The sequence below is a fragment of the Pipra filicauda genome, unplaced genomic scaffold, assembly GCF_003945595.2.
Source record: "Pipra filicauda isolate LSUMZ 115617 unplaced genomic scaffold, ASM394559v2 scaffold52_size3558583_pilon, whole genome shotgun sequence".
NCBI lineage: Eukaryota > Metazoa > Chordata > Aves > Passeriformes > Pipridae > Pipra > Pipra filicauda.
Window position 1 is genome coordinate 2637665 of NW_024104676.1, and position 19417 is coordinate 2657081.

General features: G+C 34.6%; 1 protein-coding gene across 2 annotated transcripts in view; it reads right to left on the reverse strand.

Moving 5' to 3' along the window:
- Positions 1-10586, reverse strand: part of CDH19 (cadherin 19) — a 113701-nt gene extending 103115 nt beyond the window's left edge. For both annotated transcript variants that reach the window (XR_003541085.2, XM_027723120.2), the window contains exon 1: positions 10506-10586. The gene's annotated coding sequence lies outside the window, so the exon portion shown is untranslated. The remainder of the gene's footprint in view (positions 1-10505) is intronic.
- Between the last annotated feature and the right edge of the window lie 8831 nt (positions 10587-19417).

A 19417-nucleotide genomic window follows, 5' to 3' on the forward strand; every position in this document is an offset into this window, starting at 1 on the left:
GAGCCCTATTGTGTGTATTGCGTATTATTTTAAAATATGATTCAAGCCTTCAAGAAAGCCACATGTGGCCAAGTTTGCTGAAGCAGCCCTAGGTTTTTGTATGCTATTTTAGGGGACATGTTCTCTTTTTCTTTTTTACAGAAAGCTTAACGTGACTTGGCTGTCATTTTGGCAGTCAGGCTGTCCAGGATGCTGCAGTTACCCCATGTTTGTTCAAGTTATATAATCACCCTGGTGAAACAGTGTTGCACAGCCCATTTCACCATCTGAATGTAGTTGTTGTGACAGCTACTGTTTGAAGACAAATTTTCAGGTTTGCCCAATCAGTTGACAGCTGGGCCTGAAAATAATTAACAAGCAAAGAAAAAACGGGGACAAACCTTTCTTGCTGCACATCAAGAATAGGTGAATGGTGGAAGTGTATATATGATAGGTTCTTTTCAATTCCTTCACTTTTTGAAAGACAAGTATGGTTCCTGTGTCTTCCTTCAGCAGGCTCTAGTGCTCTAACCAGGTCTCCTTTACACTGACTGGAAATGAGGGAAGTTCAAAACTTGCATACCAGATGACAAATTTAGTAATCTTAATATATAATGCTGAAAAGCACAGGCTTGCTTTTGCTTTTTGAAATATTCTTTGTTTCCTAAGCTTACTTTCCTGTTGTTTTAAAATGGAACAACATCAATCCCACAGGAATGTAATTTATGTCTAATTAGATAGACTCTATTGTCCGATATCAATTGACATGTATTCTGTGAGGGTATTCATATACATTTAAACATAGAGACTTTTTGTTCTTTTCAATTATGGAAGTAATGGAGGTCACAGCTAAAATCAGGAAAGAAATTTGACAAAGGAAAATAGGGAACATTGTTTGCCTCTATCTCCACCCTTTCATTCGGTTTCTTCTGCTTTATCTGCATCCCTGTCCATACTCAGTCATTATGTTATATGAAAACACCTGAATATCTGAACCTTGGAAAGTCAAAGTATGTTTTTTGTTGGCTGGTTTGTTTGTTTGTTTGAGCACAAGCATCCCAAGATTTATTAATCATCCCACCCTTCTGAACCTATTCAGTCTGGTTATCATATGAACTCTCTATTCTGAAAAGAAATTTTATGTATTTTGTGAGCCTTCACTGGAAACACAGAAAGGAAAACTCTCATCTCAGATTGGATTTGCATTCACCCAATACTGAGCACTGTGGCTGTGATCCAGCAAAGCATTTAAGGTTAGTTTATCTTTAAGGATAATCCCATTGAAGTTAGTGGCATGATCCGTGTCCTTAAATTTAAAAACATAGTTGAGTGCTTTGCTGGATCACAGCCAGAGTACTCCGTACCTTACAGGATTGAACAACCTCTCTTCTTTGACACTGGCCTAAGGCAAGATATACAGACACGTGTGAATATATGTTCCTTATAGTATAGAGGTTAAACACAGTATTATTTTCAGGATTTTTTCATACTCCGTTCCATAAAAGATATGTTCCAGTTTCTTAAAACTCTTACCAGTTGTATTGAAAGTGAAAACATTACAATTCCAAAAGAGTCTAACCTAGACTGTCACTCTCCTTTCTTTTTTTGATCATGCTGAATTTTATAACACTGGAGATTCAGGTCAAGTTGGTACTCTGAGTGAAGGTAATTTGTTAACATACGTTTAAATCCCTACAACGTTCTGCTGACAAAGACTAACTTAATGCTCAATGGATTCAACTCATCTCCAGTGCTGGTATACATTTTAAATGAAAGTGCATTTTAGAGTTTGGACTAACTGGAGCCATTTAGGGCTGACTGAATGTCAAGTGCTTCAGGCAGCCAAAGTTAAATATTTCTATACAAGTTTGTTTAAGGCTGGTTTGGAGAGTTCCTCTTGAAATGTGGGCACATTTTATTGGCTGCTTCACAGAATATTTAAAGGTGATCAAATCAGTCTAACGTGAATAAGTTTGGCTGCAAACATGGATTCACTTGAAAGGTGTTTTTCTCCTCCTCCTTCTTAGTGTTTGCTTTTTGTCCCCCTCTTAAGCATCCTTTTCAAATTCAAAGTCCATATTCCTTATCTGAATATCAGCCAATCAGACTTTGTATCTGTAAAGACTAATGATACATTCCAAGTATTATTTGCTTGATTATAAAGCCTGATTTGATGGGATACAATCAGTTTTCTGTTCTCAGTGACCCACTGAATGATATTACTCAGAATTCCATTTAGATGATGCAAATGACCTAATCAGTTCATCTTCTGCCATGGTAATAACTGAACTCAAATGTCAAAGACCATTTAGTAGATAAAATGTCCCTTTTATGTAACTGAAATTATGCTATGGGAAGCTTATGAATTATTAGCTATGGAAATTGTTTTGTTTCTTTCAGTTGGACAACATAGGTAATACACATCCACACTCATTTTATACACTGGCGTTTCAGGATTTTGCATTCTAAGCAAAGAAAAAATGCAGAACAAATATGTAAAATTACATTAAATTAAAAGTGCAGAACAGTTATTTATTTCTGTTTCCATTTCTATAATAAGCTATGTCTTAATTCAAAATTTGGGCAAAGTTTTCAATGAAGAAAGTATTTCTCCTCTGCTTTTTCAAGTGTTGATCACAGTTGCTCTGTTTCCTCTTTTTCTTTTTCTACCATTATAAAAGGCCTGGGTTAAGCAAGCCATGAAATAGCATCAGTATTGTACTGGTAGAAATAACCGCAGTAGCTCAAGGGTATTTGTATCAGATATTGTGATATGGTCACACAGAGACATCAAAATTGTCTTTAAACTCTGTGGTTTGCTAGCAGTCTATTTCAACAGCACTGAGATTTCTGGGAAACAATTTCTGCTTTGGAGACCTACGTAGCTAACACCGAGTTTGCTGTTTTAGCTACTTTATCCAATGTTCAAGGTATCTGGTAAAACATAGATGAATAATGTTTACATTACCTGCTCTCGTATCTTGGCTGCACAGTCTTCCTAAAAATTACCTCCTGAAAAGATGGACATAGTCTTCTAGATTGTCTCAGATACACATAGGAGATTTTCCGAGAGCAAAGGTTTGAAAGGTTTGCAGTCTTTGCTTGCACAATAATTTGCTGATATCATGGCAAAAAGTCTTGCTAGGTAATGGTAAAATGCTGTCAACTTTCATTTCTTCCTCAATATCATTCTTAGCTAACTGTAAAATGAAATTTGATTTTTTTTAAGGAGTTGTTATGCTGAAGCAATGTTAACTACAGTATTTCTGCGAGAGTGAGAAGTGAAAGTAGCTATCAATGTTAACAGTGGCTCATTACAAGTGATCTCACTTTCCAGGTTGTCTGTACTTTCGACTTTAGTCAGATTTACATGGGCCATATGACATGATGATCTTTCTATAATAAGATTATGTTCCTGACATGTTACATGTTTTCCTTTAAACTGAAGATCAAGAGCAAATTGATATCTGCAATAGAAATCATACTTGAGATTCCTTGAGAAAAATCAACAGTATTTGGTCCATTACATTTATAATATTGGTATGATAAAAATTTTCTTCTTTTTTTTTTTTGTTTTGGATACTAAACATACACATATGAGCATCTGTAAGAAAGGTTACAGATTTTTGATGAAAACATTCACAGTTGGAGAGTCTGTGGCTCAATGATGCAGTGCTGTCTCCACATTAGTGAAACTAAAGTAATTTTTATGTAACCAATGCCTACCAACAGAGAGATTCTTATAGACATCTCATTATTGATTACACTGAAGCACATGAATCTAGCATGGAGATAGAAGTTTCAAATTTAAATTTTTATCCTTTCTTAAATCAGTTCAATGAGCCAGAAAGGGATTAGTGTGAAGGTCTGATTTCTAAATTCACTGCAGTTTGAGATTTTCTCGAGAATTAAGATCACAGGTATTAAAGAGGAAATAATAGTGAATATAAGGAACATAAATAAAATTCAAAGTAGAACTATATTGACTTTTGCTTTTTTTACATCTCAGAAGTGGTCTAAATTCCATTTTTCACACATTTATAAAAATCAAATAATAAATACTAAAGACTGATGCATTTTTTTATTCTAAAACCTATCTCCAAAAAAATATGTTCTATGCTTTGGAATTAATCCTTAATTTTAGAAGTTGTATAGTAACTGAAGCACTGTATTTGTACCTTTGATCTGACCATATCTTCCATTTGCAGTCAGTCCACTCTATTAACTTCTACTTACGGTCAGCAACCGAAATTCATAAAGCATATTTTATTGTTATATACATGTATGTTTATACACACACACACACACACACGAAACAATATTTATTATCTTTAGTATTGAAAACAGAAACATCCTGATCAGTTTACAATGCATTGTATAATTTAAAGATTATTGTTTGCCTCACAATTGTTTATAGCGTCTGTGGTCTTCTAAGATATTTTTATTATTTCCTGCTCTCTTTTTTCTCTCAATTTTATCTGAAATACAAGTAATTAAATTTAAGATCCCAGCGAGTCTACCATGGCATTCTTGGGAATCAGATAATAAATGTCCTACAACAGCCAAGCCATGTCATCAACATCGTTTTACTGCAGCTTAATGTTTTTTGCCATAAAGATCACAGACGTAAAACTGTATGGACTATCAATCTTACATTTCAAATTTTTTCCTCCACCTTTTCCTCCTTCTGTAATATTCCTTGCCTTCAACTGGATATTCTATGATTCCTTGGTGTTTTTAAAAGAACCAGTACAGTTTTCAAAGCCTTAAACAGAAAAAGAACAAATCAGTTAGCCTTTTTATATTCACAGGAGATTATTGTTGAATTTTCAACAACTTTATTAATCATGAATGTTTGAACTTCATCTACCACTACTTCTGATTATTCATTTCATATCTGATACTTAAAAGGAGAGGACATGAGTGTATAAAGAACCTCTTTTCCTTAATGAGACAGTCATATGTAACTACCCTCAAGACTACAGTTTTCCCTAGATTTAGTAAGTTAAATCACAATGAGACAATTTGTCTATCCAATGTAACAGAGACTACACAATCCAAGAGCACCTTTGAAACCCAAAATCTAAGAAAGGTTACAATCAGTAGTCTGGTCAAACTGGATAAATCAAAAAGGAACAGTTTTCATTGCAAATTGCTTTGCTTATTATCATCTTGTCTGTGCTGAGCATTCCACTTTTTTTGTTTAACTGAGAGATTTTGCTTTTGTGTTTTCTGACAGAAACTTCACGAATTCTATGAAAAAAAACAACCCAAACCAAGCAACCAATCAAAGAAAAGAAATCCAGTATTGATTATATCTGTTTTGCTTGTAGCTTACTGAGGCAGATGATTGGATAAAATTGTTGGCTCAAAAATTAAAACTTGAAAGAATAAAGGAAATGTTTAGAAAACCTGTTTTCTAAACATTATTTCATAGAACACAATGAAAGTGCTGTTTGTTGCCCAAGCAATATGCATTTCAGTAAAGGTGCTTGTTTTTATTACAACAAAATCTTTTGGGTCTTCTGTGTTGTTTTTGTTGGATGTCACATTCCTTCCACAGAGTCTATGTGAATTAAGAATGAATCAGCAAAGTCTGAATAAGTTACATATCAGCAAAGGGAACATGAAAACTTTCTTTTCAAGAAGAAAGGCACTTCTAATACAGAAATGTGATTTTTCACTAAGCTTAAAATAATGACTGAAAGTTAACAGAGTTAATATAAAAAATTGATTCATTTAAGATTTGTTGTTATTGTCTAAATGGAAAGTTATCATTTGATATTTTGTTTAAATGTGTAAAGATGTAATCACACAAGGCCTATAGGCTGTGTTTGTTTTAAACAGTTTTGTCATATCTGTTGCAGCACACAGGTAGGGTTATAGCTGTGGAAGAATGAAAGAAGGACAATATTGCATTGGAAATGTTTTGGTGGACTTCAAGAAAAGGTCTGTAAAGTTTTGTTTCATTTTTCTGCTTAAGTGGTTTTTTTTATATAATTCTACTTCTAAGAGTTTTCATTAATGCTTTAATCACATTCTACAACAAGAACTTCTGTATGTTCCTTGTTATTCTCCTCTGATATGGATGCACTCATGAACTTTTGTAAATGTAGCAAATTATACTAAAAAAACACCAGACTTCACTTTACTGACTTCTTCTATTCAGAAGTGATCTTCAGTGTCCTGGATCTGTTACTTCACAGCAGAATAACAACCACAGTTGAACTTATTAAAAGACAGTCTTATCTTACCTGAGAGTTTTCCTCTTCTCTCATCTCACTTGGTTAACCTCAGTTATATTCAAATAAATATGTTGTGCAAGTATAAGATCTGATTTGTAGTAAATCATTGAAATAATTGTACATAAAACTGCACCTATAAAGATGGTAAAATGCATTTCATATTTAAAATATTGTGTACATTTCACCCACTTCGATATCTCCTTTATAACTGCACTGGTATATTAATTCTGTGCTTGCATCTTGAAATAAAGTCTTGAAAGTCTTGAAAAAATGGATTTATACCAGAAAAAAAAGCAAAATGCAACAAGAAAACCAATGCATACACAAATCTCCATAATGGGCTCTATTTTTCAAGTATACTGAAGACAAAAGAAACAGATCTCCAATCTATTCTAATTCTTGGCGTGAATGCTTCCTTATTCATGGATCGTTGATCTGACGGACTGAAAAGGCAATGACTTCTATTTCTTTTGGTGACTTACATCAGTCTATTTCTAGGGAAATAGAAAAAGGATTCAATTTGTGTACACTGGCATTAGACTGAACTCTGCTGATGGATGTATTTGGCTTCTGTAGGAAGAGTGGGATTATATCCTATCCACTGTGGGCACTGCTTCTGAATATGTTGTTCGTAAATGTACTTGTAGTATCAGTTGTACAATTTCTGTGTACTGCAATATACTAAAGTTTCTAGACAAATAAGCTTTACCGTGGGGCAACTGAACCATCCTGTTCTTTAACAAATTAATAGAGGGGAATGTGGGTATTTCCTTTCATTCCTGAAGAGGCACAGAGAATGAATATTTGTGGCTAGTATGTATCTCATAAACGAGTAAATTGAGTTATCCAACTGAAGACTAAGCATAGCCAGGCAGGCAGCATGAAGAAAAGCAGTTTTGCAGAGGAAAATGCAACTCAGTTTTCTTCCATGGGAGGGATAACTCTGGGCTCAGACTATGGAAAACAACTATGACTGTGAAACATAAATTTTTGTTGCTTATTCTATTAGATTTGCAATTTCAAATCATAGTCCATAGGAAAATATGCAAACAACCTTCCCCATCCCATTCTGTCTGCATAGAAATATTTCATCCTTCACAGCAGCCATAAAGATTTCACTCATTGTTTGATCTTCTTTAAGGTATCGTAAACATAATACTGTGGTGAGGTGGACTTTGTACCACTGTTGTGGAATGAAAGAATAAGATGCATCCCAGACTTAAAAAAATCTTCAAACCTCTATCCTCTTTCAGATGCAAGGATATAAATGTGATTCTACTGTAAGAGAAAGAGCAGACACGAATACTGATTACTCTTTCCGTCTCCCTTCCTGATCTTTTCCTGGGGAAAAGAGGAGTTTTCACTCCTGTCCATTACAGTTCAAAACATGACTCTTATTTCAGCCAGGGTAGGAGGTGTAACTGGATCTGTCTGCCTACCACGTCATGACCCAAAACCAGAATGCTGAAACATCTTTGCTTAGTCAGTCTTACTACTACTGATTGGAAAGAAGAGGATGAGTAAATCCTTAAGCCTCTTCTCAATCTCAACAAGCATTAGAAGAACAAAAAGTGTCACTTATTATAAAGCTAGTGTGACATTTTGCATAGAGACCTGTAATTATTTGTAGAAATTGAACAGAAAAATCATACTTCTATTTGTGGTTTCTCAGGACTGAAAGAAAATTCATTAACCATAGTTTACTGTTATATCACACCTTCCACTGATCAAATGGATTGATGATTAATCGAGTTTATTTATTTTGTTACTTAAAGCTGGGCTACCTCAGCCATGGAATAATTCTGAACTCTAGGACTAATTCTGAGCTCTGGGACTAATTCTGAGAGAATGAATAGGGGTAAAAGAATATACTATCTTCTGATGATTAAATTGTTCTTCCAGTGACCAGCCAAATTACTTTCTGATCAGTTTGTACCTATCTAATATTTTACACTGAACATAGTGACGATGATCATGGGAGGCATGGTATGACTTGTAATATTTTCCGTGTTTATATTATAAAGCTGAACTGAGAAATAAAGTCTATGAAATCAAATGTGAAAATGTGGATTATCTTATTCATATTTCTATTCTTAGCTATAAACCACTTATATATATATATATAAATATATATTGTTACTCTGGCATGTAAGGGTCCTGAATTCAATAAAAATTAAAACTTAGCATAAAAAGATATAACTTGATAATCTCTATATTTTTTATCTTTTAATTAAAAATTAATTTTAAATTTTGTATATATGTCTTCCTAAAATTAAATAAATTCCTAAATAGATCATTTCAATCAAATTACTAAAACTTGAAAAGCAAGTAAAACTCAAAATTGTTAAAGAATAACAATATATATATTAAAATACATTTCATGCAAAACTTATATATAGTATGTTTGCTGTCTGCCTAGTATTTATTCAAAACCCTTTCCCACTGCAGCTGGAAATGCTGTTTCTAACCACCAAAGACAAGTACAAATCACTGGGGATGTAGAACAGTTGACATTGTTAAAGGTAATTATGTATTATATACATAGTATAAAAGTATTTTTCCTTCCTGTGTAAAACAAAGCAATTTGTGAATAGTTACATTTCTCCACCTATTCATAGTGCTTTCAACAGAACGTTTTTAAAAAAATAATAAAAAAAGCTTACATTAGAATATTCACACATATCTGTTAGCAATTGCTTAAAGAGAAACACTTTTCAAAAAAAAACCACTATAACATCAGCAGCAAAACTGTTAAAACAAACAATTTTTGAAAGTATTCAAGTCTGTATGTTCTCATGGTTGCTGAATGATAGCACTTAAAATGGATCTACTGTCATCTACACCGTGGTGAGTTTAAAACATCCTCAGTAACTCCAGGATCAGTGTCAGTGAGTCACACTGACTCTGTCAGTAGTTCAGAACCTAAGAGAAAAGTGGATAAAGGACTATGATTTCTTTTAAAGACTCTCCTATTATTGCTGGAACTAGATCAGAGCCTGGTATAATATATTGCAAATTCTTTGATTTCTGCTTTCAAACTCTGGTGTTTCTGATAAAATTATACCTATTCTATTAAATATGTGCCGCACTGTAGTCCCTATAGACTATAATTTTTATGTTTCCCCATAAATAGGATCTGACATAATACGGAGCCAAAAGTGTTCTTTATCTTCCAGATCTTACACAAGCTACTGAGCTTACAGGTCAGGATTTGAAGGTGGTTTCAAAATCAGATATTGAAGAATAGAGCGAGCCAAGATTCATAATTGAAAGATAATGACTGAGGCATTCATCTGTGAAGTGTATACGTGTTTTCAATTAGTTGCAAATGCTCTTTACACAGTTCAATATATGAGGCAGCTTAGTCTGGTGTCATCGTTTAACTCCAGCCATCAACCAAACCCCATGCACCCACTTGCTCGTTCCTCCACCAGTGTGACTGGGGAGAGAATCGGAAGGATAAAAGCTAGAAAACATTTGGGTTGAAACAAAGACAAGTTAATAGGGAAACTAAAAGCCACACACACAGGCAAAGCAAAACAAGGAATTAATTCATTGCTTCCTGTGGGCAACCATCACTCCAAATGTACCCCCCTTTTTTCTTTTTTCCCCGCACTTTATATACTAAGCACGATGTCATATAGTGTAGAATATCCCTTGGGTCAGTTAGGGTCAGCAGTCCTGGCTGCATATCCTCCCAACCTCCTGTACACTCCCAACTTCCTTGACAGCGTGGCAAAAAGCAGAAAAGGCCTTGGCTCTGTGTAAGCCCTGTGCAGCACTAACAAAAACATCTCTATATTATCAAATCTGTGTTCAGCACAGATCCAAAACATAGCCCCATACTAGCAAATGTGAAGAAGATTAACTCCACCTCAGCCAAAACCAGCAATCTAGGAAACCTATACTGCCTTTCAAAACAACAGAGATGCTCTTTAGGACAACTCAGACATTTTGAAACTGAGAAAAACACAGGAGCAGATAAAGTGAAAGGAGGAAAACTAGGATGATGGGGTAACAGAGAGGCATATTGAATCACAGAACCCCTTTTGAGTACACACTGCTTTCTCAAAGAGTGGAACACCTTTACAAGACCAACTTTATATACTCTTGATCAACACCTATACCTGTGTAAACCCATACTGGCCACCAAGAAACAAGGGGTTTGCTGCTGTCATGACCAAGACTCTGTCTTGAAACAGAGAACCCTGAGAGAGTCAAGAACAAGTCCCCAGTTTTAGAAAATAAGACAGATGTGCAAAGGAAAAATAAATACCATACCTGCTCTCTTCATAAAATGAGTTGTTTCTTGCTGTCAAGGAATTCCTCTTAGGTTCCCTTTTCTCTGTGTAGCTGTGTCTCAGCATTCACTCGTGCTGTACATCATTTATCAGTTCCAGCACTGGGAGATAACCAGCAGCTGTGGGATACGTAGTATGCTTTCAATGAAAGCTCTCCCTGTTACCTTTAACAATGTCAATTGTTCTACGTCCCCAGTGTTTTGCACTTGTCTTTGGTGGTAAGAAAGAGCTTTCCCATCTGCAGTGGGAAAGGGTTTTAAATAAATACTAGGCAGACAGCAAACATACTATATATAAGTTTTGCATGAAATTTATTTTAAACTGTAAGATGGTAGGTTTTAGCATTCTTTATGGGTTTCTTAATTAGGAGCCTACTTTATTAATTGTCAGAAGGTGCCTAAGGAAAGACCATTATTGTCCTATACTTTTCAGTCAATAAAAAGAGTCAGGCATTTCTGATTCAAGATATTGAATTCAAATTTGAAATCTCAGACCCAGGAGGCTCTCACATTGTAGATAAATTGCTGACAGCAATTCCATCCACGCTGCACTTTGGTAGAAGCAATTTTTTCCTTCAAAAATATCTACATAGTTTTGTGCCACAACATGATAGCTCCTCTGGTACAAACTACCCTATCTGCATGATTCAGTCCAATCTTCAGAAGTGCTGGGTATGAGGAAACTTCCTGATGCATAGAGAAGTCTGACTCATCTCTCACTATGATGTCCAAGCAAGCTTTCTGTGACTGCTGTGACAGTGAGAAAAACAGCTGAGACCTGTAAGAAGCAGACTGCCTCAGGATCTCTGTGGTCCCTGCTTGGAAGTTGCTTGCATTCAAAGCTGAGAAGATGGAATAATTTCTCAATTTCTGTTCTGTCCTTGACATTGGGAGTTTCTGGAGGTATCCTTCACATGGGAAATTACAAATCTACATTTTGGCAAACAAGGTCACAGAGGTGTTGTGTTCACCTTTTATCTTTTCAGTTACAATTGTGGAAGAGAGAGACCAACACTCAGTGGTTGGTCCCAAGACTCCTCAAATATACATGCTTAAGTGAATGATTTGGATAATAAGACTAAAGCGTTATAATGAAATTCAAGCTAGGATGGTATCATAAAATTTGTGTTGAAGTGCCTAATTTAAGGGCTTATACTCTGACTTTTTTTTTTTTTGAGCAACTTACCTTTTCTCATTGACACTGTGGAGCTTATTATTTGCTTCATAAATGAAATGACTGGAACCTGACACAGTGGTTGGGTTGAAAGTTGCTCAAAGACACTTCTGCTGGTGAAGAAAACAGGGCTTTACTCTTTCTGTTAATTTGACAGTTTGGAAGTTGATGAGAAAGCAATACCAATGTTTTCAAGTCCAAGGAAGTTAGCTCTTTTTCTTTTATTTCGCTTCCAGTTTTAATATGTAAACAAAATACTTGATACAAATTTGTTCTTATGAGTTGATTTTGTTATTGCCTTGGACTTCAATAGCTTCTCTGCAATCACGAAATGGCAGGTTGCCAAGGAGAACTGTTCTTCTGCTTAACTACAGCCTATTTATCATTCTTGCATCGTACCTGTGTATATTTGCTGAAACATAGGTCCATCAGTCATCTGTCATGTTTGCTGCTAGATCTGGATTGCCCCCCCTTTCTTTTCTTTCCATACACAAGGATGAAAAGTCATGGCAGTAGTCACTCCAGTCTTGCCTTGAGGTGTTGCCAGGGCACAACTGGGAAGAGATAGCAAGTTCTGCAATCCAGTGCATTTTCCATGTCCTCCACTTTTGAGCTACATGCTTTTTCTAAAGTCTTGGCTGGTTAGTTAAGGTTTCAAGTCCATTTGAAATTTGATATATTTCAGACACTGTCAAGTGTTTTATTAATACTAAGTGCAGTGGGAAGCCATGTGATTATCACTTATATGATAAGATGAGATAGATAATAAAATAGACAAATAGATAGAGATTTATGCAGGGATAGGAGGACATACGTCTTAGATGAGATGCTTACAATCGCACCACTGTCATAGACATTAAGTGATTCTCATCTGCGACATTGCAAACCCATTGCACACAAGTGGATTTTTGAGACCAGTGGTACAATTAAGATGTGGAATGTAAATCTAATTGTGAAAATATCTGTATGCTTTTACCTGTCTGTTATATTTCTAAGTTTTATTGGCATTCATCAGCTTCAGTTAATCCTGTGTGGCCCTAACACTGCTTCATAAGACACTGATTTTTTTGCATATTAAAATAACTTCTCTGACTTGATAGAATTGATAGTAAAGAAGAGAACAGATGAGTATTAAGTTTCTAGTGTATTCTCAGACATTGATATTATTCATGAAGACAGAAACATGTTTTTTGGGGTGGGTGTGTTTTCTTACAAAACACTCTTCAGTGTTCCGACATCTAACAATTACCATGACCAGATTTTTTTACAATTCATTGTTTCTAAATGAAATACACATTGAATGCTTACTGAGTTTTAGTTTATGCGTGTGCTTGATATTCCACAAGACTCATCTGTGAAAAAAGAGAAAGAAAGAATATAAAAAGTTTTAACTAAATTGAAAATTCTGGGTTTATTGTCAATGAAGAACAGTCATCTAATTCCAACATTTCTTGCGTGGTTTTATGGACTTTTAGAATCACTACAGTGGTAGGAGAGATTGAGAACATATGGTGGCCACATTTTGTATTATGTACATGCAGAGAATACAAAACCTTCTTATGGTTCTGATCAGATTTTGTTTGGTCATGTGGGCATTTGCCATGCAATACCAATCTTTAGACTGGTATAAGAATTTTTAATGTTAATAAGAACAAGGGGAAAGCCTTTGCAGACACAATAATTACAATGCATGCTTATTTACACTTGTCTTCCTTGATAATAAAATGGTTTAGAGATTATTCTGGCTTATTGCAGATTCAGAGTTCAGTTTGCTTTAAAAAATAACTGCCTTTGGATATGACTCATAAAGAATCTGAAACCTTGATTTACTCCCTTAGAAAATTTTCTTGGATACTTTGCCTGGAAAAATGATTTAGAAGTTATTCTTTTTTTCTGAAGACTGGTAGGCATTACTTTTATCCTTTACTGGTTGTAACCTGCAAGTTTTTTTTCTAAACTTAGACTTTGTGTGTGATGAATATATACTTCACATTTATATTATTGAGTAGGAATAATTTATTTTATCCTTTAATATTATTCACCTGTACTCCAAAATATGTTTATATAATAGTAAATAAGACAACAGAACAGCACTCCTATAAAGAATGAAGGATATTCATACACATGGAAAGGCCTTTGGAAGTTCACAGAAAAGGTGGACAAGATAGATATTGGGAGATGGGCAGCGAAGGACTTTCTGCAGATGCCAAGCTATGAAGATTGAAGTAGACACAGGTCCCTTAAATGCTAGTGTCCTGCCCCTTATGTTTTGATTTTTCCAAAAACTTTTAATAAATAGTCATAGGAATACTCAAGAAGGCAAAACTACCAGACCACAGTATTTTAAATTTAGTTCAGAAATAACATTCCTCAGCCATAAAGCACTACAATTTCTGAAGAAATTTTGATTGGAGTCCTTGAACATAGAGAGGAAACTTGGTTTTTATTGTTTTACCCAGGTTGACTCATGAGTAAAGCAAAAAGGTTGAGAGACACTTGCATGAATACACAGCATCCCATAAGCTTTCTAGCAGATACGAGACAATCAATTCACATGCCCTATAATTATTCATTTTTAAACTTAGACAATTAAGAAATAAGATTGAACATTGTCTGCTTGCCTGACCTTATCAGCATTAGTCCTAAGTTCTGAATAAGTTCAAAAGAGCGTCATGACTATATATAGCATATCCAAACTATGTGGGCTCAGCAAAGCAGTCTCATCAGACCAATAATTTTACCTATTTCTCCAATTGTAGACTGAGTGCACTGCAGCTTTGTTCACTTGCATTGACCTTCAGTCTCTGAGGCTCTTGCAGACAAGGGGGTAGAGGTACTACACTGACAGTAATGGATGAATGCTTACTTGCAGGTTATTTTTGCTTCCCTTCTTATGACTCATCCCCAGTCCTGCTTTAATTTAGAAAATTGTAATAAGGTTTACTTTCTGTTAGGAGTCTTTTTCTTTTTTTCCTCCTTTTTTTTTTTTAATGTCTTCTTTGCAGAGTCTTTTGATAGAGTCATTTCTGATTCAGAATCTGCTAAAGTCTTTTGCTTTAAAAGAGTTTGGTAAAAGGCAAATGTTAAAAAAGTTTCACTGGAGAATTTTTCTCCATGTTTCTGCAAGTGAATGTCAGTTTCAATGGTTTCATTTGAGTCACTATTGTAAAACTGAAACACTGGTAAAAAGTGGAAAGTATCTGTAACCAACCACCTAAAGTGCATCATTGATGTTTCCTTATGTCTTTATCAGTAGTTTTAAAGAAAATTTTGGTACCCAGAATCTTCCCTGTTGTTCATTATGACAGATGATGCAGCTTTCTGTGTGGCAATTGCTGTAAGATAATGGCTTGTTGATCTTCTTCACTGAAAAAAAAAAAAAACAAACACTGAAAAAAAAAAAAACAAACAAAAAATTAAACAACCCCACAAGCCTTTTTTACCCTCTACAATGCCTCAATTGTTTCAAAGAGGTTGTCAGGTAGTCATGTGGAAAGGTTCTGATCGTTGAAGCTACAGTCTGTTTGGAATCTGGGTGTTGACACGAATACTTTAATATTTTCATTTTTATCTTGAAAGCTAAATTATTATTTGGTTGCTTATGGTCTTAAATTTTGATTTCTAGATGAACGAGTTAATTCTTTTTTCCTTGTTTTTTTTTGTTCAAACCCAAAATTGTACTCTGAAGCATTGAGAAAGAGAAAGCAAGTACAGCCTTAGCAAAACTAAGATATGATTTCCCTCACTTATTTCTTTATTAGAGACATCAATCTCTCTTGTCATGATTTTGTTACTATACATATAGAGCAAAACTCTTTTTTATTCTGACTGATTTACTTTTTTTCTAGATTGAGGAAGCAGCAAAAGATGAATTGTAACATGCTGCTTCCCAATTGAAACACTAAATGGGAGCTGTTTCAGCAGGGAGCATGCCATACTTAAAGGCACAGTGAACACTCAACACTTGTTTTCTTGTGCTATTTATAAATGTCTCACTGTTTGGGTTTTTTTCAATGTCATTTAGTTTATTATTCAGTCTATAAAGAATTATCACAATCTTCCATTTTGCATAACATATTGCATGTGAGACCTTCAGCTACAGCCAGTATAAACACAGTGATAAACTAAGGAGCAGCCAACAGTTAGATATAGATAGTTGGACATAGATATGATGTCTTGAGAATAATTATGGTTTTATTCTGAGCAGTTTGGCTCTAGTCTTTCTGTCTTTTCACTGGATTTAGGAGCTCACAGATCTTTGTTCTGCTTTTATTCGATCTCACCTTCAGACATCCCAGGGTACTCAGGTGTTGCTGCTACACCATGCTGATGCAAAATAAGGGCTTCTTGGAAAGTCCTACCTTACGTTTCTTATGGCCCGCTGATTCCAGCTTGCTCTTTTCCACCTTTCTCACCAAGGGACCACTGCGATGGCTCTTAAAATTTTAGAAATTAACTGTAATTGTGTATGAATCCATGTATGCAGTAGCAAATATGATAAAATAGTTAATCCTTCTCAGCATCTGAATCTGTCCATTAAAAACTTGCATATGAAAAGACAATTTTAAAGGTTTTTCTAGCTCCTTTTATAGTGATTGATGGATTATGCTTTTTGACTGCTATAGGCAAGTTTACCCATATACTTAAAATTCAAAGGTAGTATTAGGACAGTGCATCTAACACAGTAAGTATTTGCACCAAATTCTTCATATTTTTCCTTCTTCCTAGTTTATCCCAAGTATAAAAAGCTACTTTAAACTCTAACTATACTTCAGCCAATACTGCAGTAAAAAAAAAAGGGGGGGGGGGATTAATGAGCAATTTCATTTTAGTCTGATTTAAAAAATGCAGAATCTTTAAATTTCTGAGGGTTTTTACTTTGCAGAGTTATTTTTCAGAGTAGCATGTTCAGACTGAACATAGAAATTTTCTCCCAGAAAAAAATTAAAGAAATTTCAATGTGAGAGCTAACAATTCTGGTTTGTCCAGATTAAAATAGGCAAATGATATTTATTTTTTAATACAGAAAATTTTCCCTTATTTCATAGTAATGGTAATAGAATTAGTGATCAGGACAGTGTGGATTGTCTCTGAGAATTCATCACTCCAGCACTTTCAGTTGTGATTTTTCCATGCTAAATAACTAACACTTCAACATTCAAATTTCCAGATATACTGAGCAAAACACACAGAGGCTCACACATAACCACACAAATCTGTAGCCTGTTTATTACTTAGAAAAAGGAATATGTACTGCTCCTCTCAGTCAGCATCTCAGGATATGTCAAGGTGAATGTATTACTCTGGCAGAGACAAATACAAGAATTTTAGTCAAAAAATATTTCAAGACTGGTCTTCCAAAACAATTAAAGATGCTAGCTTTCAGAAAGGAGTATATAACTTTCAATTGCCTTAAAATCTACAGCTAAAGATATTTTACTACCTAAGGAAAGTGTTAAATTTAGAACAAAATTGTGGAAATCTTCTTGTCCTAATTCTATAAAATGCCATGCTTCCAGTTAGCAGTTAAACTTAAAAAAAGTTTTTTACATGCTTGTTCTTTACATGCTTTAAACTTCTATTTTTTTTTTACTACTTTTTTAACTTTTCCTCATCATACAGATCACTGTTTGATGTCTGAAGTTCTCAGAAGACATCAGTTTTTCATAATATCTCCCCCAGACTGTGCACATTTAGTGTTTCAAACTCTGTGTAAATAATTGCAAAAGTCCCTGAATTGAGATCTGGAGAGGACCAGGTTCCCCTACTGCTGTCGGCATGAGGATCTCAGTTCATTACCAAACATCCAAGAGGGATATGAAGAGAACTAACAAAATGCCAAGTTGCTTCCTGTGATATTTAATGTCATATTCAAAGGGCAGCAGATTTCTTGTCTGCATATGAACCATGGTGAAGCTGCTAGAAAAAGCAGATATTAACATTCAAACTTCATATTGATCCAGACACCTGTCAGTCACCCTGCACATTCTGAGTTTTTTGCTGTGTCTTTGCTAGGTTTGTTCATGTTAATCCTTGAGACTAATAATAAATAGAAAAAATCCCTAACCCTTCCTAATCCACTATACTACATGTATTAATGTATTCTTTACAAAATAACAATATCTTACTAACTTGAAAATCTTCTGAAAGACCTAAAAACATGACCACTGTAAAGTTTTCATTTCAACCTAAAGTTTTCATTATAGTTATTTTTCTCCTTGATTTCTGGTTTAGGGGATTTTTTTTTGATGGAAGTTTATTTTTGTATTAGATTATCTTGTTCCCTGTAAATTCAAATGGTGGAAACCATTGCTAAACCATTGTCAGAGTTAAACAATATTTTTTATACTGCTTTGGAATTTCACCACTTTTTATTTTTAGGTTTCCTCATTTTGTAACACAAATTTGATCACGGACATCTTTTCAAGAATTGATACAACGCTGCTATGATCAAAATCCAAGAAAGGACCTTTGTTGTTATAGACTGAAAAAAAAAAAAAATACTCATGTACACTAAAACTTTGCAGAGTCCCCTAATGAAGGTGAAGGCATTTATTGAACCCTAATGAGGTTGTAAATACTTTGCATGGAATAGGAATGTTCAGAGAGAGTAACTACAACATATTGTGCTGTACTCTGGTTTTCCTACAGAACACATTTTGTTTCATTTAACTTTGTTTTGCTGTATACCTTTCCCTTTCCTTTGTCTTTTCCATTGATTAATGTCAATGCATTTGCGACTTCATTTATCCTGGTTATTAGTCACCACTCGGACCAGTGGAAGACAGAGACATATCAAGCAAGGTAGTTTGGTGCCCAGCTGTTGGTATAGTCTATAAATAATGCTGTTAGACTACCTAGACACCCCAGTCATTTGTATTGATTTCACAGAACTGAATAAATGTGCTTAAAAAGATGGTCATAAACCAAAAGTGTAGTATAACACACTGTGGTTATTTTATACAGTTAATGCAAAATTCTTCGGGTCTACATGAAGAAGTACAGTTTATCTCCAAGCTATGACACTGTCTAGTCCTCTTCTAATCTATGTCCCTGTTGGAGAACATTCATGAGTAACGTAAGTATTAGTCTCTCATTTTAGAGGTTTAGAGGAATTGAATGACTTCCCTAAATCATAAAAGGCTAAGAAAGAGCACAAAATAGAACTTATCCTTTCTATTTTAATTTACTACGTATATTTTTTTTTTTAACTAAAATGTTGTTAACTGGGGGGAGGAGTGGGAAGTTCTTGCAAATTAGAAAATATCCCTTCATGAAGATAAATTTTCTTCAACTTTTTTTCAGATTCTATTATAAATTATAGAAAATGAGGCTGGGTGCATAGTTGAAGATATTTGCATTTTTTGAGAATAAGGTTTTTGACCTCAATTCTCAAACTTTTACAGCATAGATTATCTTGCAAAAATAGTATTCTATTTGATCTAATTTTATTTCCTTGCAGTTTACAAGTGTTGTCACTTCATGTATCCACACACCCCTACACCAGTTCCATGTGTTAGAAGTCACTAAGAAGTGTAATTGTCTCACAGTAGCTTGTACTATTAATATTTTCCCATATTTCCAGAAAGATTTCCACATCATTGTTTTTTTTGGTTTGGTTGTTTTTTTATGTTTTTGGTTGGTTTTTTTTTTTTTTGCTTTAGGAGCATGCAAGGTTATCCATAGCTGTTTTGCAACTTGCTGTGCCACATATTCTAA